Raw genomic sequence first — 25,216 nt, forward strand, 5'->3', positions numbered from 1 at the left:
CTTTCTTTCTTTCTTTCTTTCTTTCTTTCTTTCTTTCTTTCTTTCTTTCTATCTTTCTTTCTTTCTTTCTTTCTCTTTCTTTCTTTCCTTCATTCTCTCTCTCCCTCCCTCCCTCCTTCCTCTCCCCCCCCCTTCTTTCTTTCTTTTTCTCCATTATTTCTGAGCTGTGTAGCTGACAGGGTCTTGGTGCTCCAGCCAGGTGTCATGCTTGTGACTCTGAGTTGGGAGAACCAGGTTCAGGACATTGGTCTAACAGAGACCTCCCAGCTCCATGTAACATCAAATGGCAAAAGCTCCCCCAGAGATCTCCATCTCAACGCTAAGACCCAGCTCCACTCAACGACCAGCAAGCTACAGTGATGGACACCTTATGCCAAACAACTAGCAAGACAGGAACACAACCCCACCTATTAGCAGAGAGCCTGCCTAAAATCATAATAAAGTCACAGACACCCCAAAACACACCACCAGACGCGGTCCTGCCCACCAGAAAGACAAGATCCAGCCTCATCCACCAGAACACAGGCACCAGTCTCCTCCATCAGAAAGCCTACACAACCCACTGAAACAACCTTAGCCACTGGGGGCAGACACCAAAAACAGCGGGAACTAAGAACATGCATGCTGCAAAAAGGAGACCCCAAGCACAGTAAGGTAAGCAAAATGAGAAGACAGAGAAACACACAGCAGTGGAAGGTGCAAGGTAAAAACCCACCAGACCAAACAAATGAAAAGGAAGTAGGCAGTCTACCTGAAAAAAAATTCAGAGTAATGATAGTAAAGATGATACAAAATCTTGGAAATAGAATGGAGAAAATACAAGAAATGATTAATAAGGACCTAGAGGAAATAAAGAGCAAACAAACAATGATGAACAACCTAATAAATGAAATTAAAAATTTTGTAGAAGGAATCAATAGCAGAATACCTGAGGCAGAAGAACGGATAACTGACCTGGAAGATAAAATAGTGGAAATAACTACTGCATAGCAGAATAAAGAAAAAGGAATGAAAAGAATTGAGGATAGTCTCAGAGACCTCTGGGACAACATTAAAGGCACCAACATTCTAATTATAGGGGTCCCAGAAGAAGAAGAGAAAAAGAAAGGGACTGAGAAAATATTTGAAGAGATTATAGTTGAAAACTTGCCTAATATGGGAAAGGAAATAGTCAATCAAGTCCAGGAAGTGCAGAGGGTCCCATATAGGATAAATCCAAGGAGAAACACGCCACGACACATATTAATCGAACTATCAAAAATTAAATACAAAGAAAAACTACTAAAAGCAGCAAAAGAAAAGCAACAAATAACATACAAGGGAATCCCCAAAAGGTTAATAGCTGATCTTGCAGCACAAACTCTGCAAGCCAGAAGGGAGTGGCAGGACATATTTAAAGTGATGAAAGGGAAAAACCTACAACCAAGATTACTCTACCCAGCAAGGATCTCATTCAGATTCGACAGAGAAATTAAAACCTCTATAGACAAGCAAAAGCTAAGAGAATTCAGCACCACCAAGCCAGCTTTAAAACAAATGCTAAAGGAACTTCTTTAGGCAGGAAACTCAAGAAAAGGAAAAGACCTACAATAACAAACCCAAAACAATTAAAATGGTAATAGGAACATACACATCGATAACTACCTTAAATGTAAATGGATTAAATGCTCCAACCAAAAGACACAGACTGGCTGAATGGATACAAAAACAAGACCCATATATATGCTGTCTACAAGAGACCCACTTCAGACCTAGGGACACATACACACTGAAAGTGAGGGGATGGAAAAAGTTATTCCATTCAAATGGAAATCAAAAGAAAGGTGGAGTAGCAATTCTCATATCAGACAAAATAGACTTTAAAATAAAGACTATTACAAGAGACAAAGAAGGACACTACATAATCATCAAGGGGTCAGTCCAAGAAGAAGATATAACAATTGTAAATATTTATGCACCCAACACAAGAGCACTTCAATACACAACGCAAATACTAACAGCCATAAAAGGGGAAATCGACAGTAACACAATCATAGTAGGGGACTTTAACACCCCACTTTCACCAATGGGCAGATCATCCAAAATGAAAATAAATAAGGAAACACAAGCTTTAAATGATACATTAAACAAGATGCACTTAATTGATATTTATAGGACATTCCATCCAAAAACAACAGAATACACATTTTTCTCAAGTGCTCATGGAACATTCTCCAGGATAGATCATATCTTGGGTCACAAATCAAGCCTTGGTAAATTTAATAAAATTGAAATCGTATCAAGTATCTTTTCTGACCACAACGCTATGAGACTAGATATCAATTACAGGAAAAAATCTGTAAAAAATACAAACACATGGAGGCTAAACAACACTACTAAATAACCAAGAGGTCACTGAAGAAATCAAAGAGGAAATCAAAAAATACCTAGAAACAAATGACAATGAAAATACGACGACTCAAAACCTATGGGATGCAGCAAAAGCAGTTCTAAGAGCGAAGTTTATAGCAATACAATCCTACCTCAAGAAACAAGAAACATCTCAAATAAACAACCTAATCTTAAACCCAAAGCAATTAGAGAACGAAGAAGAAAAAACTCCTAAAGTTAGCAGAAGGAAATAAATCATAAAGATCAGATCAAAAATAAATTAAAAAGAAATGAAGGAAACAACAGCAAAGATCAATAAAACTAAAAGCTGGTTCTTTGAGAAGATAAACAAAATTGGTAAACCATTAGCCACACTCACCAAGAAAAAAAAGGAGAAGACTCAAACTAATAGAATTAGAAATGAAAAAGGAGAAGTAACAACTGACACTGCAGAAATACAAATGATAAGGAGAGATTACTGCAAGCAAATATATGCCAATAAAATGGACAACCTGGAAGAAATGGACAAATTCTTAGAAATGTACAACCTGCCAAGACTGAATCAGGAAGAAATAGAAAATATAAACAGACCAATCACAAGCACTGAAATTGAAACTGTGATTAAAAATCTTCCAACAAACAAAAGCCCAGGACCAGATGGCTTCACAGATGAATTCTAACAAACAGTTAGAAAAGAGCTAACACCTATCCTTCTCAAACTCTTCCAAAATATAGCAGAGGGAGGAACACTCCCAAACGCATTCTACAAGGCCACCATCACCCAGATACCAAAACTAGACAAAGATGTTACACAGAAAGAAAACTACAGGCCAATATAACTGATGAACATAGATGCAAAAATCCTCAACAAAATACTAGGAAACAGAATCCAACAGCACATTAAAAGGATCATACACCATGATCAAGTGGGATTTATCCCAGGATGCAAGGATTCTTTAATATATGCAAATCAATCAATGTGATAAACCATATTAACAAATTGAATAAAAACCATATGATCATCTCAATAGATGCAGAAAAAGCTTTTGACAAAATTCAACACCCATTTATGATAAAAACCCTCCAGAAAGTAGGCATAGAGGGAACTTACCTGAACATAATAAAGGCCATATGACAAACCCACAGCCAACATCATTCTCAATGGTGAAAAACGGAAACCATTTCCTCTAAGATCAGGAAAAAGACAAGGTTGTCCACTCTCACCACTATTATTCAACATAGTTTTGGAAGTTTTAGCCATGGCAATCAGAGAAGAAAAAGAAATAAAAGGAATACAAATTGGAAAAGAAGTAAAGCTGTCACTGTTTGCAGATGACATGATAGTAGACATAGAGAATCCTAAAGATGCTACCAGAAAACTACAAGAGCTAATCAATGAATATAGTAAAGTAGCAGGATACAAAATTATGCACAGAAATCTCTTGCATTCCTATACACTAATGATGAAAAATCTGAAAGAGAAATTAAGGAAACAATCCCATTTACCACTGCAACAAAAAGAATAAAATACCTAGGAATAAACCTACCTAAGGAGAAAAAAGACCTGTATGCAGAAAACTATAAGACACTGATGAAAGAAATTAAAGATGATACAGATTGAGAGATATACCATGTTCTTGTACTAGAAGAATCAACATTGTGAAAATGACTATACTACCCAAAGCAATCTACAGATTCAAGGCAATCCCTATCCAACTAACCACCAATGGCATTTTTCACAGAACTAGAACAAAAAATTTCAATTTGTATGAAAACACAAAAGACCCTGAATAGCCAAAGCAATCTTGAGAAAGAAAAATGGAGCTGGAGGAATCAGGCTCCCAGACTTCAGACTGTACTACAAAGCTACAGTAATCAAGACAGTATGGTGCTGGCACAAAAACAGAAATATAAATCAATGGAACAGGATAGAAAGCCCAGAGATAAACCCATGCACATATGGTCAGCTTATTTTTGATAAAGGAGGCAAGAATATACAATGGAGAAAAGACAGCTTCTTCAATAATTGGTGCTGTGAAAATTGGACAGCTATATGTAAAAGAATGAAATTAGAACACTCCCTAACACCATACACAAAAATAAACTCAAAATGGATTAAAGACCTAAATGTAAGGCCAGACACTATCAAACTCTTCGAGGAGAACACAGGCAGAACACTCTATGACATAAATCACAGCAAGATCCTTTCTGGCCCACCTCCTAGAGAAATGAAAATAAAAACAAAAATAAACAAACGGGACCTAATTAAACTTAAAAGCTTTTGCATAGCAAAGGAAAACGTAAACAAGATGAAAAGACAACCCTCAGAATGGGAGAAAATATTTGCAAATGAAGCAACTGGCAAAGGATTAATCTCCAAAATTTCCAAGCAGCTCATGTAGCTCAATATTAAAAAAACAAACAACCCAATCCAAAAATGGGCAGAAGACCTACATAGACATTTCTCCAAAGAAGATATACAGATTGCCAACAAATACATGAAAGGATGCTCAGCATCACTAATCATTAGAGAAATGCAAATCAAAACTACAATGAGGTATCACCACACACCAGTGAGAATGGCCATCATCAAAAAATCTACAAACAATAAATGCTGGAGAGGCTGTGGAGAAAAGGGAACCCTCTTGCACTGTTGGCGGGAATGTAAATTGATACAGCCACTATGGAGAACAGTGTGGAGGTTCCTTAGAAAACTAAAAATAGAACTACCATATGACCCGCAATCCCACTACTGGCATATACCCTGAAAACCATAATTGAAAAGGAGTCAGGTACCATGATGTTCATTGCAACTCTATTTACAATAGGCAGTACATGGAAGCAACCTAAGTGCCCACTGACAGATGAATGGATAAAGAAAATGTGGCACATATATACAATGGAATATTACTCAGCCATAAAAAAACGAAATTATTTATAGTGAAGTGGATGGACCTAGAGTCTGTCATACAGAGTGAAGTAAGTCAGAAAGAGAGAAACAAATACCGTATGCTAACACATATATATGCAATCTAAAATAAAAAAAGGTTCTGAGGAACCTAGGGGCAGGATAGGAATAAAGACGCAGATGTAGAGAGTGGACTTGAGGACACGGGGAGGGGGATGGGCAAGCTGGGGGAAGTGAGAGAGTGGCATGGACATATATACACTACCAAATGTAAAACAGATAGGTAGTGGGAAGCAATCGCATAGCACAGGGAGATCAACTCGGTGTTTGTGACCACCTAGAGGGGTGGGATAGGGAGGGTGGGAGGGAGACGCAAGAAGGAGGAGATATGGGCATGTATGTATATGTATAGCTGATTTACTTTGTTATAAAGCAGAAACTAACACAGCATTGTGAAGCAATTATACTCCAACAAAGATAAAAGAAAACCACCAGTAAAAAAAAAAAATAACAGAGTCCATCAGCGTCGCGCGGAGAGGAGGTCTCCGCTGCTGCCGCCGCCACCGCCGGACCCCAGGCCTCCACGACCCCGCCCGCCGCGTCGCCATGGCCTGACGGCTGCTAAGTCCCCCAGGTGCGGAAGCTGCTGCGACGGCGACGACAGCCAGCCGCCCGCCGCGAGATGGAGCCTGGGACGCAAGCACACGACCAAGGAGAGGCACTGGAAGTCCGAGGACGCCTAGGGCCCTGCGAGGCCGCCGGGCGACCGCAGACCCGATAGCTTTACCACTCCCAAAGGCCCTAAGCCCCATTCTAGATGTTCAGACTGGGCAAGTGCAGTTGAAGAAGATGAAATGAGGACTAGAGTTAACAACGAAATTGCAAGATATAAAAGGAAACTCCTCATAAATGACTTTGGAAGGGAGAGAAAATCATCATTAGGAAGTTTGGATTCAAAGGAGTCTATGTCAGCATTGCCAGCTGACTTGGAGACCGATGAAAGTGTCCTGATGAGAAGACAGAAGCAGATCGACTATGGGAAGAACACCATCGCCTACGATTGCTATATTAAAGTCCCAAGGCACCTTCAACAGTCTGGCATTCATCCCAAAACCCCCAACAAATTCAATAAGTATAGTCCACGATCGTGGGACCAGCAGATCAAACTCTGGAAGGTGGCTCTGCATTTTTGGAATCCTCCAGCGGAAGAAGGATGTGATTTGCAAGAAATACGTCCTGTTGACCTCGGGGAGATGGAGATGGAATCCGTGGAGAGCAGCTCTGAGCTCCAGACGAGCTCTCAGGATAACTTCGACATGTACTGTGGCACACCCACGAAAGTCAGAAACGTGGACTGCCAGGCAGAGGACGAGTTTGACTTTAAAGCCTGTTTAACTGAACCCTTGAAAGACTTCTCAGCCACGAGCTAACTGTCGCCACCTGGAGGCCACTGGGAGCAGCGCTGCCTCCCCAGGTGGGAAGTGGCCCGCCAAGCATGCATCCTGCGTTTGTAACTGGAGGTTTCTGTTAATAGTGTACAGTCTCATGGTGAATTGTTGTTCTTGCCTTATTTTCTTAAGAAACGTTAATTTTATGTAGAGGGAGTGTATTCTGCATATTTTAAACTGTAAATGGAACTAAATCCGAGGAAAATTGAACTCGAAGCAATCTTGCAACAATCTTAATTGCTTAATCTCCCGCATCCTTGAAGTCAACCTGACAAGTGTGTCAGTGTCCTCATAATCAGATACCTTTAATATCTTTATGGAAAGGGTTAGGGTTTGGGCTGTTTGTTAATATGTCAAGATTGGCTTTTTTCTTCATACAGAGAACTGAATAGTGAGATATTAAATTGAGCTGGTAAATTAATGGGGTTTATGTAAGTTATACAGTCTTAATTTGGTATTTGTAAATAGCACTAAGTAGGCCTTCTACCTATACTGTTTCCAAGAGTTTAGAAAGCAGAAAGATTTAGAAAGAACATTTTTTTTTACAGTCAGTTAATTTACCATGTAAAATTGTTGTGAATGATTATGTGTACAGATTTTCTGTTCAAATATTCAATTGTAAATTTCTTATTAAGACTGTTGTGGTTCTATTGCTTTTGTATGGAATGACATTGCAAAAATAAAAAGGACCTTCTTTAACTACGTTGCCAAAAAAAAAATTAAAAAAAAGAAAAAAAAAAGAAAAATCCTTTAATGCAGGTTAGCCAATCCAAAAAAAAACACACCCCTCATTATCAAAGGTTGTAATTAAAATTTTAATTATGATTTTATTGTGTTTTTCATCTCAACTATATAACAGAAACTCCGAGATGACAGAATCTGTGATGTTTTGATCATTATGGCATTCCCAGCATCTAGGATGTGCTGAGAATACATTTACTAAATGAAAGATTAAGTAACAATATAAACTTACTTACCAAGTATATACACGATCAAATGAAAACTTCTCTCAAAAAACACATTTCAAACAAATATCATATATTAACGCATAAATGTGGAATCTAGAAAAATGGTACGGATGAACCGGTTTGCAGGGCAGAAATGAGACACAGATGTAGAGAAGAAACGTATGGACACCAAGGGGGGAAAGCGGGGGTGGTGGTGGTGGTGTGATGAATTGGGAGATTGGGATTGACATATGTACACTAATATGTATAAAATAGATAACTAATAAGAACCTGCTGTATAAAAAATAAATAAAATTCAACCCCCCCCCCCCAAAACCACATTTCGGTGCGTTATATTGTCCCAAATGCCATGTTCTTGAGGCTCTGCAGAAGCCTTCTTGCAATAATCTAGAAGTTTCAGTTTCCGGTATCTTCCCATTCCCTTTTTTGTTCCTATTAGCTTTTTTGAGATATAGTTTATGTACCTAAAATTCATTTTCAGTGTACCTTATTTTAAGTGTAATTCAATGATTTTTAGTAAATTTTGAGTTGTGCAATCATCCCCATAATCCACTTCCAGATCATTTTTATCATCCCCAAAAGGAAACTGTACTCATTAGCTGTCATTCCCTATTCCAACCCCTAGCCCGAGGCAACTACTAATCCACTTCGTCTCTAAAGATTTGCCTTTTCTGGACATTTTATGTACGTGGAATCACAATATATGGTATTTTGTGTCTGGCTTCTTTCATTTAGCATAATGTCTTCAGTGTTCATCCACATTATAGCCTATATTAGTACTTTGTTTCCTTTTATTGACAAATAGTATTCCTTTTTATGGATAAACTGTATTTTCTTTATTCACTAACCAGTTGACTGGACACTTGGATTGTTTCCATTTTTTGGCTATTATAAATAATACAGTTATAATAATGCTCAGCTGCTATGAACATTCATGTGAAACTTTTTGTGTGGACATATTTTTTCACTTCTCTTGGGTATATAACTAGGAGTGAAGTTGCTGGGTCATATGGCAACTTAATGTTTAACCTTTTGAGGAACTGCCAGACTGTTTTCTAAAGTGGCTGCACAATTTTACAATCTCAGAGGCAGTGTATGAGGGTTTGAATTTCTCCACATCCTCTCCAAACTTATCTTTTTGATTTCAGCCATCCTAGTCAATGTGAAGTGGTACCTCACTGTGGTTTTTAATTTGCATTTCATTAATGATTAGTGATACTGAGCATCTTTTCATGTGCATACTGGCCATTTGCATATTATCTTTGTTGAAATATCCGAATCCTTTGCCCAATTTTATTTCATTTAAAAAAATATTTTATTTATTTAGTCATTGTTGGCTGCGTTGAGTCTTAGTTGTGGCATGCAGGATCTTTTATTGCAGCATGCGGGCCCTCTGTTGTGGTGTGCAGGCTCAAGAGCGCGTGGGCTCTGTAGTTTGCAGCACCGCAGGCTTTCTAGTTGAAGTGCGCAGGCTTAGTTGCCCCGTGGCATGTGGGATCTTAGTTCCCCGACCAGGGAATCGAACCCGTATCCCCTGCATTGGAAGGTGGATTCTTTACCACTGGACCACCAGTGAACTCCCTGCCCAATTTTATTTTTTAAATTTTTTTGAATTTTATTTTATTTATATTTTTATACAGCAGGTTCTTATTAGTTATCTATTTTATACATATTAGTGTATATATGTCAATCCCAATCTCCCAATTTATCCCACCACCACCATCCCCCCCAGCCACTTTCCCCCCTTAGTGTCCCTATGTTTGTTCTCTACATCTGTGTCTCTATCTCTGCCCTGCAAACTGGTTTCTCTGTACCATTTTTCTAGGTTCCACATATACATGTTAATACACGATATTTGTTTTTCTCTTTCTGACTTACTTCACTCTGTATGACAGTCTTTTTTTTTTTTTTGTATGACAGCCTTTAGATCCATCCATGTCTCTACAAATGACCCAATTTCGTTCCTTTTTATGGCTGAGTAATATTCCATTGTATATATGTAACACAACTTCTTTATCCATTTGTCTGTTGATGGGCATTTAGGTTGCTTCCATGACCTGGCTATTGTAAATAGTGCTGCAATAAACATTGGGTGCATGTGTCTTTTTGAATTATGGTTTTCTCCAGGTATATGCCCAGTAGTGGCATTGCTGGATCATATGGTAATTCTATTTTTAGTTCTTTAAGGAACCTCCATACTGTTCTCCATAGTGGCTGTATCAATTTACATTCCCACCAACAGTGCAAAAGGGTTCCCTTTTCTCCACACCCTCTCCAGCATTTGTTGTTTGGAGATTTTGATGATGCCCATTCTAACTGGTGTGAGGTGATACCTCATTGTAGTTTTGATTTGCATTTCTCTAATAATTAGTGATGTTGAGCAGCTTTTCATGTGCTTCTTGGCCATCTGTATGTCTTCTTTGGAGACATGTCTATTTAGGTCTTCTGCCCATTTTTGGATTGGGTTGTTTGTTTTTTTTTAATATTGAGCTTCATGAGCTGTTCACATATTTTGGAGATTAATCCTTTGTCCGTTGATTCGTTTGCAAATATTTTCTCCCATTCTGAGGGTTGTCTTTTTGTCTTGTTTGTAGTTTCCTTTGCTTGGCAAAGTTTAAGTTTCATTAGGTCCCATTTGTTTTTTGTTTTTATTTCCATTACTCTAGGAGGTGGATCAAAAAAGATCTTGCTGTGATTTATGTCAAAGAGTGTTCTGCCTATGTTTTCCTCTAAGAGTTTTATAGTGTCTGGCCTTACATTTAGGTCTTTAAATGCAAAAAATGTAAAAAATAAACTCCATTTTGAGTTTATTTTTGTGTATGGTGTTAGGGAGTGTTCTAATTTCATTCTTTTACATGTAGCTGTCCACTTTTCCCAGCACCACTTATTGAAGAGACTGTTTTTTCTCTATTTTATGTCCTTGCCACCTTTGTCATAGATTAGTTGACCATAGGTACTTTCTATTCTGTTCCATTGATCTATATTTCTGTTTCTGTGCCAGTACCATATTGTCTTGATTACTGTAGCTTTGTAGTATAGTCTGAAGTCAGGGAGTCTGATTCCTCCAGCTCTGTTTTTTTCCCTCAAGACTGCATTGCCTATTTGGGGTCTTTTGTGCCTCCATACAAATTTTAAGATTTTTTTGTTCTAGTTCTGTAAAAAATGCCACTGGTAATTTGATAGGGATTGCATTGATCTGTAGATTGCTTTGGGTAGTACAGTCATTTTCAAAATATTGATTCTTCCAATCAAGAACATGGTATATCTCTCCATCTGTTTGGCTCATCTTTGATCTCTTTCATCAGTGTCTTACAGTTTTCTGAGTACAGATCTTTTACCTCCTAGGTATTCTATTCCTTTTTGGGGCAATGGTGAATGGGATTGTTTCCTTAATTTCTCTTTCTGATCTTTCGTTGTTAGTGTATAGGAATGCAAGAGATTTCTGTGCATTAATTCTGTATCCTGTAACTTTACCAATTTCATTGATTAGCTCTAGTAGTTTTCTGGTGGCATTTTTAGGATTCTCTATGTATAGTATCATGTCATCTGCAAATAGTGACAGTTTTACTTCTTCTTTTCCAATTTGGATTCCTTTCATTTCTTTTTCTTCTCTGATTGCCGTGGCTAGGACTTCCAAAACTATGTCAAATAATAGTGGCAAGAGTGGACATCCTTGTCTTGTTCCTGATCTTACAGGAAATGCTTTCAGTTTTTCACCATTGAGAATGATGTTTGCTGTGGGTTTGTCGTATATGGTCTTTATTATGTTGAGGTAAGTTCCCTGTATGCCCACTTTCTGGAGAGTTTTTATCATAAATGGGTGTTGAATTTTGTCGAAAGCTTTTTCTGCATCTATTGAGATGACCATATGGTTTTTCTCCTTCAATCTGTTAATATGGTTTATCACATCAATTGATTTGCATATATAGAAGAATCCTTGCATTCCTGGGATAAATCCCACTTGATCATAGTGAATGATCCTTTTACTGTGTTGTTGGATTCTGTTTGCTAGTATTTTGTTGAGGATTTTTGCATCTATATTCATCAGTGATACTGGTCTGTAATTTTCTTTTTTTGGAGCATCTTTGTCTGGTTTTGGTATCAGGGTGATGGTGGCCTCATAGAATGAGTTTGGGTGTCCCTTCCTCTGCAATTTTTTGGAAGACTTTGAGAAGAATGGTGTTAGCTCTTCTCTAAATGTTTGATAGAATTCACCTGTGAAGCCATCTGGTCCTGCACTTTTGTTCATTGGAAATTTTTAATCACAGTTTCAATTTCATTATTTGTGATTGGTCTGTTCATATTTTCTATTTCTTCCTGGTTTAGTCTTGGAAGGTTATACCTTTCTAAGAATTTGTCCATTTCTTCCAGGTTGTCCATTTTATTGGCATAGAGTTGCTTGTAGCTTGTAGTAGTCTCTTAGGATGCTTTGTATTTCTGTGGTGTCCATTGTAACTTCTCCTTTTTCATTTCTAATTGTATCGATATGAGTTCTCTCTTTTTCTTGATGAGTCTGGCTAAAGGTTTATCAATTTTAACTTCTCAAAGAACCAGCTTTTAATTTTATTGATCTTTGCTATTGTTTTCTTTGTTTCAATTTCATTTATTTCTGCTCTGATCTTTATGATTTCTTTCCTTCTACTAACTTTGGATTTTGTTTGTTCTTTTTCTAGTTCCTTAGGGTGTAAGATTAGATCGTTTATTTGAGATTTTTCTTGTTTCTTGAGGTAGGATTGTATTGCTGTAAACTTCCCTCTTAGAACTGCTTTTGCTGCATCCTATAGGTTTTGGATAGTCGTGTTTTCGTTGTCATTTGTCTCTAGGTATTTTTTAATTTCCTCTTTGATTTCTTCAGTGATCTTTTGGTTATTTAGTAACTTACTGTTTAGCCTCCATGTGTTTGTGTTTTTTATAATTTTTTCCCTGTTGATTTCTAATCTCATAGCATTGTGGTTGGAAAAGATGCTTGATATGATTTCAATTTTCTTAAAATTTACCGAGGCTTGATTTGTGACCCAAAACATGATCAATCCTGGAGAATGTTCCATGTGCACTTGAGAAGAAAGTGTAATCTGTTGTTTTTGGATGGAATGTCCTATAAATGTCAATTAAATGTATCTGGCGTATTATGTCATTTAAAGCTTGTGTTTCCTTATTAATTTTCTGTCTGGATGATCTGTCCATTGGTGTAAGTGAGGTGTTAAAGCCCCCCACTATTATTGTGTTACTGTCAACTCCCTCTTTTATAGGTGTTAGCATTTGCCTTATGTATTGAGGTGTTCCTATGTTGGGTGCATAAATAATTACAATTGTTATATCTTCTTCTTGGATTGATCCCTTGATGATTATGTGGTGTCCTTCTTTGTCTCTTGTAATAATCTTTATTTAAAGTCTATTTTGTCTGATATGAGAATTGCTACTCCGGCTTTCTTTTTTTTTTTTTGCAGTACGCAAGCCTCTCACTGTTGTGGTTTCTCCCGTTGCGGAGCACAGGCTCCAGACGCGCAGGCTCAGCAGCCATGGGTCACGGGCCTAGCCGCTCTGTGGCATGTGGGATCTTCCTGGACCGGGACACGAACCTGTGTCCCCTGCATCGGCAGGCAGACTCTCAACCACTGCGCCACCAGGGAAGTCCTCAAGTGGGTCTCTTGTAGACAGCATATATACCGGTCTTGTTTTTGTATCCATTCAGCCAGTCTATGTCTTTTGGTTGGAGTATTTAATCCATTTACATTTAAGGCAGTTATCAATGTGTATATTCCTATTACCATTTTCTTAATTTTTTTTTTTTTTTTTTTTTTGCGGTATGCGGGCCTCTCACTGTTGTGGCCTCTCCCGTGGCGGAGCATAGGCTCTGGACGCACAGCTCCAGCGGCCATGGCTCACGGGCCCAGCCGCTCCGCGGCATGTGGGATCTTCCCGGACTGGGGCATGAACCCGTGTCCCCTGCATCGGCAGGCGGACTCCCAACCACTGCGCCACCAGGGAAGCCCATTTTCTTAATTTTTATGGGTTTGTTTTTGTAGGCCCTTTTCTTCTCTTGTTTTTCCCACTTAGAGAAGTTCCGTTAGCATTTGTTGTAGAGCCGGATTGGTGGTGCTGAATTCTCTTAGCTTTTGCTTGTCTGTAAAGCTTTTGATTTCTCCATCGAATCTGAATGAGATCCTTGCTGTGTAGAGTAATCTTGGTTGTAGGTTCTTCCCTTTTATCACTTTAAATATATTGTGCCACTCCCTTCTGGCTTGTAGAGTTTCTGCTGAGAAATCAGCTGTTAACCTTGTGAGAGTTCCCTTGTATGTTATTTGTCGTTTTTCCCTTGTTGCTTTCAATAATTTCTCTGTCTTTAATTTTTGTCAATTTGATTACTATGTGTCTCGGCATGTTTCTCCTTGGGTTTATCCTGCCTGGAACTCTCTGCGCTTCCTGGGCTTGGGTGGCTATTTCCTCTCCCATGTTAGGGAAGTTTTTGTCATTTTTCCTTTGTTGCTTTCAATAATTTCTGTGTCTGTAATTTTTGTCAATTTGATTACTATGTGTCTCGGTGTGTTTCTCCTTGGGTTTCTCCTGCCTGGTACTCTCTGCACTTCCTGGACTTGGGTGGCTATTTCCCCCCCATGTTAGGGAAGTTTTTGACTATAATCTATTCAAATATCTTCTTAGGTCCTTTCTCTCTCTCTTCTCCGTCTGGGACCCCTATAATGAGAATGTTGTTGCGTTTAATGTTGTCCCAGAGTTCTCTTAGGCTGTCTTCATTTCTTTTCATTCTTTTTTCTTTATTCTGTTCCATGGCAGTGAATTCTACCATTTTGTCTTCTAGGTCACTTATCCATTCTTCTGCCTCAGTTATTCTGTTACTGATTCCTTCTAGTGTATTTTTCATTGCAGTTATTGTGTTGTTCATCTCTGTTTGTTCTTTAATTCTTCTAGGTCTTTGTTAAACGTTTCTTGCATCTTCTCAATCTTTGCCTCCATTCTTTTTCCGAGGTCCTGGATCATCTTCACTATCATTATTCCGAATTCTTTTTCTGGAAGGTTGCCTATCTCCACTTCATTTAGTTATTTTTCTGGGGTTTTATCTTGTTCCTTCATCTGGTACAAAGTCCGCTGCCTTTTCATTTTGTCTGTTTTTCTGTGAATGTGGTTGTCCTTCCCCAGGCTGTAGAATTGTAGTTCTTGCTTCTGCTATCTGCCCTCTGGTGGATGAAGCTATCTAAGAGGCTTGTGCAAGCTTCCTGGTTGGAGGGACTGGTGGTGGGTAGAGCTGGGTGTTGCTCTGATGGGCAGAGCTCAGCAAAACTTTAATGCGCTTGTTTGCTGATGGATGGGGCTGGGTTCCCTCCCTGTTGGTTGTTTGGCCTGAGGCGACCTAGCACTGGAGGCTACCCATGTCTTTGGTGGGGTTAATGGCAGACTCTGGGAGGGCTCATGCCAAGGAGTACCTCCCAGAACTTCTGCTGCCAGGGTCCTTGTCCCCAGAGTGAGCCACAGCCACCCCCCGCCTCTGCAGGAGATCCTCCAACACCAGCAGGTATGTGTGCTTTGGTCTCCTATGTGGTCACTGCTCCTTCCCCTGGGTCCTGATTCGCACACTACTTTATGTGTGCCCTCCAAGAGTGGAGTCTCTGTTTCCTCCAGTCCTGTCAAAGTCCTGCAATCAAATCCCACTAGCGTTCAAAGTCTGATTCTCTAGGGATTCCTCCTCCCATTGCTGGACCCCCAGGTTGGGAAGCCTGACGTGGGGCTCAAAACCTTCACTCCAGTGGGTGGACCTCTGTGGTATAAGCGTTCTCCAGTTTGTGAGTCACGTACCCAGCAGTAACGGGATTTGATTTTATGTGATTGCACCCCCCTACTGTCTCATTGTGGCTTCTCCTTTGTCTTTGGATGTGGGGTATCTTTTTTGGTGAGTTCCAGTGTCTTCCTGTCAATGATTGTTCAGCAGTTAGTTGTGATTCCAGTGCTCTTGAAAGAGTGAGCACATGTCCTTCTACTCCGCCATCTTGACCCTCCCTGCCCAATTTTAAACTGGGTTATTTGTTTTGTTTTCTTTTTCCTTTTTTTAAAAAAAATATTTATTTATTTATTTTTGGCTGTGTTGAATCTTTGTTGCTGTGCACGGGCCTTCTCTAGTTGTGGTGAGTAGGGGTTACTCTTGTTTGAGGTGCACAGGGTTCTCATTGTGGTGCGCGGGCTTCTCATTGCAGTGGTTTCTCTTGTTGCAGAGGATGGGCTCTAGGCACGTGGGCTTCAGTGGTTGTGGCACGCGGGGTCAGCAGATGTGGCTCATGGGCTTAGGTGCTCTGTGGCATGTGGGATCTTCCCAGACCAGGGATTAAACCCATGTCCCTTACATTGGCAGGTGGATTCTTAACCACTGCACCACCAGGGAAGTCCCTATTTCTTTTCTTTTTTTTTTAAGGATTAAAAAAATAAATTTATTTATTTTTGGCTGTGCTGGGTCTTCATAGCTGTGCAGTCTTTCTTTAGTTGCGGCGAGCAGGGGCTACTCTTTGTTTCGGTGCACAGTTTTCTCATTGCAGTGGCTTCTCTTGTTGCAGAGCATGTGCTCTAGGCAGGCGGGGTTCAGTAATTGTGGCATGCGGTCTCAGTAGTTGTGGCTCAAGGGTTCTAGAGCGCAGGCTCAGTAGTTCTGGCGCATGGGCTTAGTTGCTCTGTGGCATGTGGGATCTTCCCGGACCAGGGCTCAAACCCGTGTCCCCTGCATTGGCAGGTGGATTCTTAACTGTTGTGCCACCAGGCAAGCCCTCCCTATTTGTTTTCTTATTATTAAGTAATAAACGTTATTTATATATTCTGCATACATGTGCTTTATTAGATATATAATTTGCAAATCTCTTCTCTCAGTTTTAGGCTTGTCTTTTCACTTTAATGGTATCTTTTGAATCATAAAAGTTTTAAATTTTGATGAAGTTCATCTTATCAATTTTGTCTTTATTTTTTATTTTTTTGTGGTATGTGGGCCTCTCACTGCTGTGGCCTCTCTCGTTGCGGAGCACAGGCTCCGTATGCGCAGGCTCAGCGGCCATGGCTCACGAGCCCAGCCGCTCCGCGGCATGTGGGATCTTCCCGGACCAGGGCACGAACCCGTGTCCCCTGCATCGGCAGGTGGACTCTCAACCACTGCGCCACCAAGGAAGCCCCAATTTTGTCTTTATTGCTTGTACTTTTGGTGCTGTATCTAAGAAACGTTTGTCTAACTCAAGGTCTTAAAGATTTACTTGTATGTTTTCTTTTAAGAGCTTTACAGTTTTAGCTATGTAATCTATAGCTCTATGATGTATTTTGAGTTAATTTATGTAGATTGAGCAAGACAAAGGTTCATCTCTCCACCCTGATTAGTATTGTCTACTGGAAGAGGTTGTCGGTCACTTTACATTAAGCACACCATTGTGAACTTTAGTCTAATTCAACAAGGCAAGATTTCCCTGGTGGTGCAGTGGTTAAGAATCCTCCTGCCAGAACAGGGGACACGGGTTCAAGCCCTGGTCCAGCAAGATCCCACATGCTGCGGAGCAACTAAGTCTGTGTGCCACAACAACTGAGCCTGTGCTCTAGAGCCCGTGAGCCACAACTACTGAAGCCCGTGCACCTAGAGGCCGTGCTCCACAACAAGAGAAGCCACCGCAATGAGAAGCCTGCAGACCGCAATGAAGAGTAGTCCCCACTCACCGCAACTAGTGAAAGCCCGTGTGCAGCAATGAAGACCCAACGCAGCCAAAAATAAAAAATAAATGAATTCAAAAACAGAAATATAAATGCTTCTAAATATGAAAAATAAATGAGAATTTAGTTGACAACTTCTAAAAACAAAAAAACAAAAAACTAAATCAAGAAGGCGCTGTGTGCCAGGTCTGTAGTAAAGAAAGGAATAAGAAAAATGTGTTCAGAGAAGGGGAGAAGTTCATCATTTTGCATAGCTTAATAGGAAATCAAATGACCATAAATGTAAGAATTTATTTCTGGACTCTGGATTCTATTTCGCTGAGCTGTATGTCTAACTTTTTAAAATTTGGCTGTGCAGGGTCTTAGTTGTGGCAGGCAGGCTCCTTAGTTGTGGCAGGAGGGCTCCTTAGCTCTGGCATGCAAACTGCTAGTTGCAGCATGCATGTGGGATCTAGTTCCCTGACCAGGGATCGAAGCTGGGCCCCCTGCATTGGGAGCTCAGAGTCCCAACCACTGCACCACCAGGGAAGTCCCTCATTGAGCTATATGTCTATCTTTATGCCAGTATCACACTGTCTTGATTATGATAACTTTATAGTAAGTTTTAAAATCAAGAATTGTTAAGTCCTCCAACTTTGTTCTTTTTCATATTGTTTTGGCTTTTTGGGGGTCTTTGTCATTTCATATAAATTTTAGGATCAGCTTGCTAATTTCTGCAAAAGATTCAACTGGGATTTTTGAAGGAAATTGCTTTGAATCTATAGATAAATTTGGGAAGAATTGCCATGTTAATAATGTTGTCTTCAAATCCATGAATATGGAATTTCCATTTATTTAGATAATCTTTAAGGTTTACAGCAATGTTTTGTAGTTTTCAGTGTACAAGTCTTGAACTTTTTTGTTAAATGTATTCCAAAGTTTTTTACTCTCTTTAATGCTATTGTGAATGAAATTATTTTGGATTGCCCATTCTTAATATATAGAAATAAAATTGATTATTTGGTATAATGATCCTGTATCCTGTGACCTTACTGAATTCATTTATTAGTTCTAGTTTGTGTGTGTGTATGTGTGTGTGTGAATTCCTTGGCATTCTCTACATGCAGAATCATTTCATCTGTAAAGAAAGACAGCTTTACGTCTTCCTTTCTAATCTGAATGTGTTTTATTTTTCTTTCCTGACTATATTGGTTAGAACCTCCAGTGCAATGTTGAAAAGAGGTGGTGAATGCAGATATCCTTGTCTTGTTCCCAATCTTAGAGAGAAAGTGTCTAGGCTTTCACCGTTAATTATGATGTTAGCTGTAAGTTGCTTTTTTTTTTTTTTTTTTTGCGGTATGCGGGCTTCTCACTGTTGTGGCCCCTCCCGTTGTGGAGCACAGGCTCCGGACGCGCAGGCTCAGTGGCCATGGCTCACGAGCCTAGCCGCTCCATGGCATGTGGGATCTTCCCGGACTGGGGCACGAACCCGTGTCCCCTGCATCAGCAGGCGGACTCTGAACCACTGTGCCACCAGGGAAGCCCAGCTATAAGTTTTTATACAGTAGTTTCATGTAGAAGATTCTTCTATTCTTAGTTTGTTGAGAGTTTTTAATCGTAACAGTGAGTCTATTATGTTAATTGGTTTTCTCATGTTAAACTAACCTTGTATAGGTATAAACCTCACTTGGTCAGAATCATTTTTATATGTTCCTAGGATCAGTTTATTAATATTTTGTAGATGATTAAAGAAAATAAATCTGTTTATTTATTTATTTTTGGCTGCGTTGCATCTTTGTTGCGGTGCATGGGCTTCTCATTGTGGTGGCTTCTCTGATTGCAGAGCATGGGCTCTAGGCATGCACTCTTCAGTAGTTGTGCTCAGTAGTTGTGGCTTGTGGGCTCTAGAGCATAGGCTCAGTAGTTGTGGTGCACAGGCTTAATTGCTCCATGGCATGTAGGATCTTCCTGGAATAGGGCTCAAACCTGTGTCCCCTGCACTGACAGGCGGACTCTTAACCACTGCACCACCAGCATAGTCCCTGTAGATGATTTTTGAAGCTATAGTCATAAGGGATATTGGTCTGTTGGCATGAAGTTGTTCATAGCTCAGGGGTTAGTAAAGTATGACCCATAGCCTATTTTCACATGGCCCCCAAATTAGGAATGGTTTTTAATTTTAAAAGGTGTGTTAAAAAGCAAACAAACAAGACTATATGACAGAAACTATATGTGGCCCTCAAAGCCTAAAATATTTACTATCTGGCCCTTTATAGAAAAAAAATTGCCCACTCCTGGTCTAGCTAAAGGCTTCTCAATTTTGTTGTTCTTTTCAAAGAACCACCTTCTGATTTCATTTGATTTTCTTTCCTCTATGGTTTTTCTATTTTGTATTTCACTGATTTCTACTCTAATTTTTATTATATCCAGCCTCGACTTGCTTTGGGTTTAGTTTGCTCTTCTTTTTCTAGTTTCTTATAGTGGAAGCTTAGGTTATTGATATGAATTATTTACTCTTGTCTAATATAGGTATTTACAGCTATAAATGTCCCTCTAGTTTCTGCTTTAACTATGTTCCATTAATTTTTTATAATCATCAATGATCTAATTTTTTGAGCAATGATTTAATGAAAGTAATTTATTAAAGAACAAATTTATAAAAACTCTAGTAGCAAATGATTATTACAAAAGTGATACCTTTGATTATAAATTTCAAAATTTTGGTTTACCACAACTTCTCAAGAGCATATACCCTACATATGCTTAAAAACTTTGAGGTGAAATTTACATAACATAAAATTAACCATTTTAAAGTGAGCAAATTCAGTGACATTTACTGCCTTCACAATGCTGTGCAACCACCAACTTTACCTAAGTCCAAAACATTTCATTACTCTAAGTTCAATAAAATCCTGTACCCATGAAGCAGTTACTCCCTAAATCTTCCCTCTCCACAGCCCTGGTAACTGCCAAACTACTTTCTATTACTATGGATTTATCTATTCTGTATATCTCATATATGGAATCATACAATATAGGACACTTTGTATTTGGCTTTTTTCACTTAGCATAATGTTTTTGAGGATCACATCCATGTTGTAGTGCATATCAGTACTTTTTTATGGCTGAATATATTCCATTATCTGTATATATCACAATTAAAAATTAATTTTAATTACTATTTTATATTGGAATATAGTTGATTTACAATGTTGTGTTATCTGCAGGTGTACAGCAAAGTGATTCAGTTATATATATACACATATCTATTCTTTTTCAGATTCTTTTCCTATATAGGCTATTACAGAATATTGAGTAGAGTTCCCTGTGCTATACAGTAGATCCTGTTGATTATCTATTTTATATAGTGTAGTGTGTATATGTTAATCCCAAACTCCTAATTTATCCCTCCCCCTCACTTTTCCCCTTTGCTAACCATAAGTTTGTTTTTGAAATCTGTGAGTCTATTTCTGTTTTGTAAATGAGTTCATTTGTATGATTTTTTTTTTTAGATTCCACATACGAGTGATATCGTAGGATATTTGTCTGTCTCTGTCTGACTTGCTTCCCTTAGTATGATAATCTCTAAATCCATCCATGTTGCTGCAAATGGCATTTTCATTCTTTTTTATGGCTGAGTAATATTCCATTGTATATATGTACCACATCTTCTTTATCCATTCCTCTGCTGATGGACATGTAGGTTGCTTCCATGTCTTGGCTATTGTAAAAGGTGCTGCAATGAACATTGGGGTGCATGTATCTATTTGAATTATGTTTTTCTCCAGGTATATGCCCAGGAGTGGGATTGTTGGATGATATGTCAGCTCTAGTTTTAGTTTTTTAAGGAACCTCCATACTGTTCTCCATAGTGGTTGTACCAATTTACATTGCCACCAACAGTATAGAAGGGTTCTCTTTTCTCCACACCCTCTCCAGCATTTATTGTTTGTAGATTTTTTGATGATGGCCATTCTGACTGGTGTGAGGTGATACCTCACTGTAGTTTTGATTTGCATTTCTCTAATAATTAGTGATGTTGAGCATTTTTTCATGTGCTTTTTGGCTATCTGTATGTCTTCTTTGGAGAAACGTCTATTTAGATCTGTCCATTTTTTGATTGGGTTGTTTTTTTGATATTGAGCTGCATGAGCTGTTTGTATATTTTGGAGATTACTCCCTTGTTGGTCACTTTGCAAATATTTTCTCCCATTCTGTGGGTTGTCTTTTTGTTTTGTTTATGGTTTCCTTTGCTGTGCAAAAGCTTTGACGTTTCATTAGGTCCCACTTGTTTATTTTTGTTTTTATTTTCATTACTCTAAGAGGTGGATCCAAAAATATATTGCTGCTATTTATGTCAAAGAGTGTTCTGCCTATGTTTTCCACTAAGAGTTTTATAGTGTCTGGCCTTACATTTAGGTCTTTAATCCAGTTTGAGTTTATTTTTGTGCATGGTGTTAGGGAGTGTTCTAATTTCACTCTTTTACATATAGCTGTCCAGTTTTCCCAGCACCACTTATTGAAGAGACTGTCTTTTCTCCATTGTATGTTCTTGCCTTCTTTGTTGTAGATTAATTGACCATAGATGCGTGGGTTTATTTCTGGACTTTTATCCTGTTCCATTGATCTATATTTCTGAATTTTGTGCTAGTACCATACTGTTTTGATGACTGTAGCTTTGTAGTATAGCCTGAAGTCAGGGAGCCTGATTACTCCAGCTCCATTTTTCTTTCTCAGGATTGCTTTGGCTATTCAGGGTCTTTTGTGTTTACGTATAAATTAAAAAATTTTTTGTTCTAATTCTGTGAAAAATGCTGTTGGTAAAGAAAGTATTTTCAAGAGGCCATAAAGATATTCAATAAGGAACAAATAAGTGACATACTTCTTTTTTAAAAAAATTTATTTTTGGCTGCAGGGGGTCTTCATTGCTGTGTGTGGGCTTTCTCTAGGTGCAGTGAGCAGGGGCTGCTCTTCATTGCGGTATGCAGGCTTCTCATTGCAGTGGCTTCTCTTGTTGCAGAGCATGGGCTCTAGGTATGTGGGCTTCAGTAGTTGTGGCACACAGGCTTAGTAGTTGTGGCTTGCGGGCTCTAGAGTGCAGGCTCAGTAGTTGTGGCGCATGGGCTTAGGTGTTCCATGGCATGTGGGATCCTCCCGGACCAGGGATCAAACCCATGTCCCCTGCAATGGCAGGTGGATTCTTAACCACTGCACCACCAGGGAAGTCCCTAACTAAGTTACTTATAATTTGCCAAAACCTTTATTTATTTATTTATTTATTTGTGGTACATGGGCCTCTCTCACTGTTGTGGCCTCTCCCATTGCGGAGCAACAGGCTCCAGACGTGCAGGCTCAGCATCCATGGCTCATGGGCCTAGCCGCTCTGCAGCATGTGGGATCTTCCTGGACTGGGGCACGGACCCGTATCCCCTGTATTGGCAGGTGGACTCTCAACCACTGTGCCACCAGGGAAGCCCCAAAACTTTCTTTTTTTAATGAACAAGTTAGAGGAAAAAAATATATAAGCAACATGATTTAAGCTGTGGGGAGCTGCTTGGACCTTAAGACTTTTAGTTCTGACTTGTATGACACTGGAAGACTTGCTGGAACACAGCTTTCGGTGTAAAGAAAAGTGAGGTGATCAAGAAAAGTGAGCTATCATACCATAGTCAACATTCCCTGTTGCTGTTCCTTTTAATTATTTCAAAAAGTAGAAGACAACTGCATAAAACAAGAATTATTAAAACGTATCACTCTGCTTGTAGCATATAATGATGTAACCTAAATGACAATAATATCACAAAAATAAGGGGAGAGAATGGAGCTATATCAGATCAAGGAAATAATACCAGATGGTAACTTGAATCCACAGAGAGAATAGAGTACTGGTAACAATAAATACGTGGGTGAATATAAAAGATTCTATAAATACATTTTCTCCTTTCTTAATTATCTTTTAAAGATATAAAATTGTATAAAGCAATAATTGTGATGCTGTTATCAATGGGCTTATATGATATATAACACATAATATATATGAAAATAATATCACAAGAGTGGGGAAGGAATGGAACTATGTTGGAGCAAAACTCTTTCTGTATTTTACTGGACTTAAATTAATATTACTCTGAAGTGTATTGTGATAAGATACATATTGTAATCCCTAGAATAATCACTAAGAAAAAAAATAAAAGATATGTAGTTTAAAAATCAACAAAGCCCTCCTGGGCATTTATCCCAAGGAACGAAAACTTAACATTCACACAAAAACCTGTACCAAATATGCATAGTAGCTTTTTTGGTAACAGCCCAGAACTGGAAACAACCCAGATGTACTTCAGCAGATGAACAGATAAATAAACTGGTACACACATAACCTTGGAATACTACTCAGCAATAAAAAGGAACAAACTATTGATATATGCAGCATCCTGGATGAATCTCCAGAGAATTATGCTGAGTAAAACAAGCTAACTCCAAAAAGTTATATACTTCATGATTCCATTTACATATCATTTTTGAAATGACAACAGTTTAGACATGGAGGACAGACTGGTCATCACCAGAGGTTAGGTAATGTGTAGCTATAAGAGGGTAATACTAGGGGTCCTCATGGTGTTGGAACTGTTCAGTATCTTGTCTGCGGTGGTAGATAAACACACATGCACACATACACAAATGAGTGAAACTGGGGAAATCTGAGGAAGATTGGTCATATCAACATCCACCCCTTGTCTGTGATATGTTATAGTAACATAAATATAGCTAACATATAGTTTTGATTTTATATGGTAAAACGTTAGTTACTATCGTGGAAAAGTTGGCAAAGTATACAAGTGATTTCTGTACTATTTCTTACAAATGCCTATGAATCTACAATTATCTCAATAAAATATCAGTTAAGAAAAAATGTTTCAAAATTCAAAAAAGGAATTAAAATGGAAAATATCCATTTAATACAAAAAAGTCAGAAAAAGGACATGAAACACACAGGAAACAAATGGCAAATAGCACATAAATCAAGCATAGTAATAATAACATTGAATGTGAATAGATTGCTCCAATCAAAGGCAGACATTGGCTGAATGGATTTAAAAAACCCAAAAAACAAAAAACAAGCTTTGTGGTGTTTTTTTGTAATCAAGAAACACACTATATTCAAAGATATAGGATGATGTGAAAAGATACATCTTGCAAAGAATATGCATAAGACACCTACAGTGGGACTTCCCTGGTGGCGCAGTGGCTATGAATCCGCCTGCCAATGCAGGGGACACGGGTTTGGGCCCTGGTCTGGGAAGATCACACATGCCGTGGAGCAACTAAGCCCATGTGCCACAACTACTGAGCCTGCGCTCTAGAGCCCACGAGCCACAACTACTGAGGCCGTGTGCCACAATTACTGAAGCCCGCATGCCTAGAGCCTGTGCTCTGCAACAAGAGAAGCCACCGCAGTGAGAAGTCTGCGCACCCCAACGAAGAGTAGCCCCCGCTCGCTGCAACTAGAGAAAGCCCATGCTCAGCAACAAAGACCCAACACAGCCAAAAATAAATAAATAAATTTATATTAAGAAAAAAAAGAGAGAGCTAGAGTGGCTATGCCAGTATCAGACAAAATATACTTTAAGCCAAAAAAATTTTACTAGAGACAAAGTAAGATGTTTTACAATAAAATGGTCAATTCATCAGGAAGATATGTCAACCTAACAGCTGACCCAAAGTACATAAGGCAAAACTGACAAAATTAAAGGGGAAAATAGATAATTCAACAATAATAGTTGAAAACTTCAATATCTCACTCATAATAATGGGTAGAACAATTACACCAAAAATCACCAAAGATAACATAAGAGTTAAAT

The 25,216-nt window shown here is 38.8% G+C and overlaps 1 protein-coding gene and 1 pseudogene across 1 annotated transcript in view; one reads left to right on the forward strand and one right to left on the reverse strand.

Annotated features, from left to right (window-relative positions):
• Positions 1-6,831, forward strand: part of LOC114894273 — a 13,236-nt pseudogene extending 6,405 nt beyond the window's left edge.
• RNF24 (ring finger protein 24) overlaps positions 1-25,216 on the reverse strand; it is a 144,832-nt gene that overhangs the window by 61,848 nt on the left and 57,768 nt on the right. The gene's annotated exons all lie outside the window — the stretch shown is intronic.

Source organism: Monodon monoceros, unplaced genomic scaffold (genome assembly GCF_005190385.1).
Source record: "Monodon monoceros isolate NGI ecotype Baffin Bay Population unplaced genomic scaffold, NGI_Narwhal_1 Super_Scaffold_13, whole genome shotgun sequence".
In the NCBI taxonomy this organism is placed as follows: Eukaryota; Metazoa; Chordata; class Mammalia; order Artiodactyla; family Monodontidae; genus Monodon; species Monodon monoceros.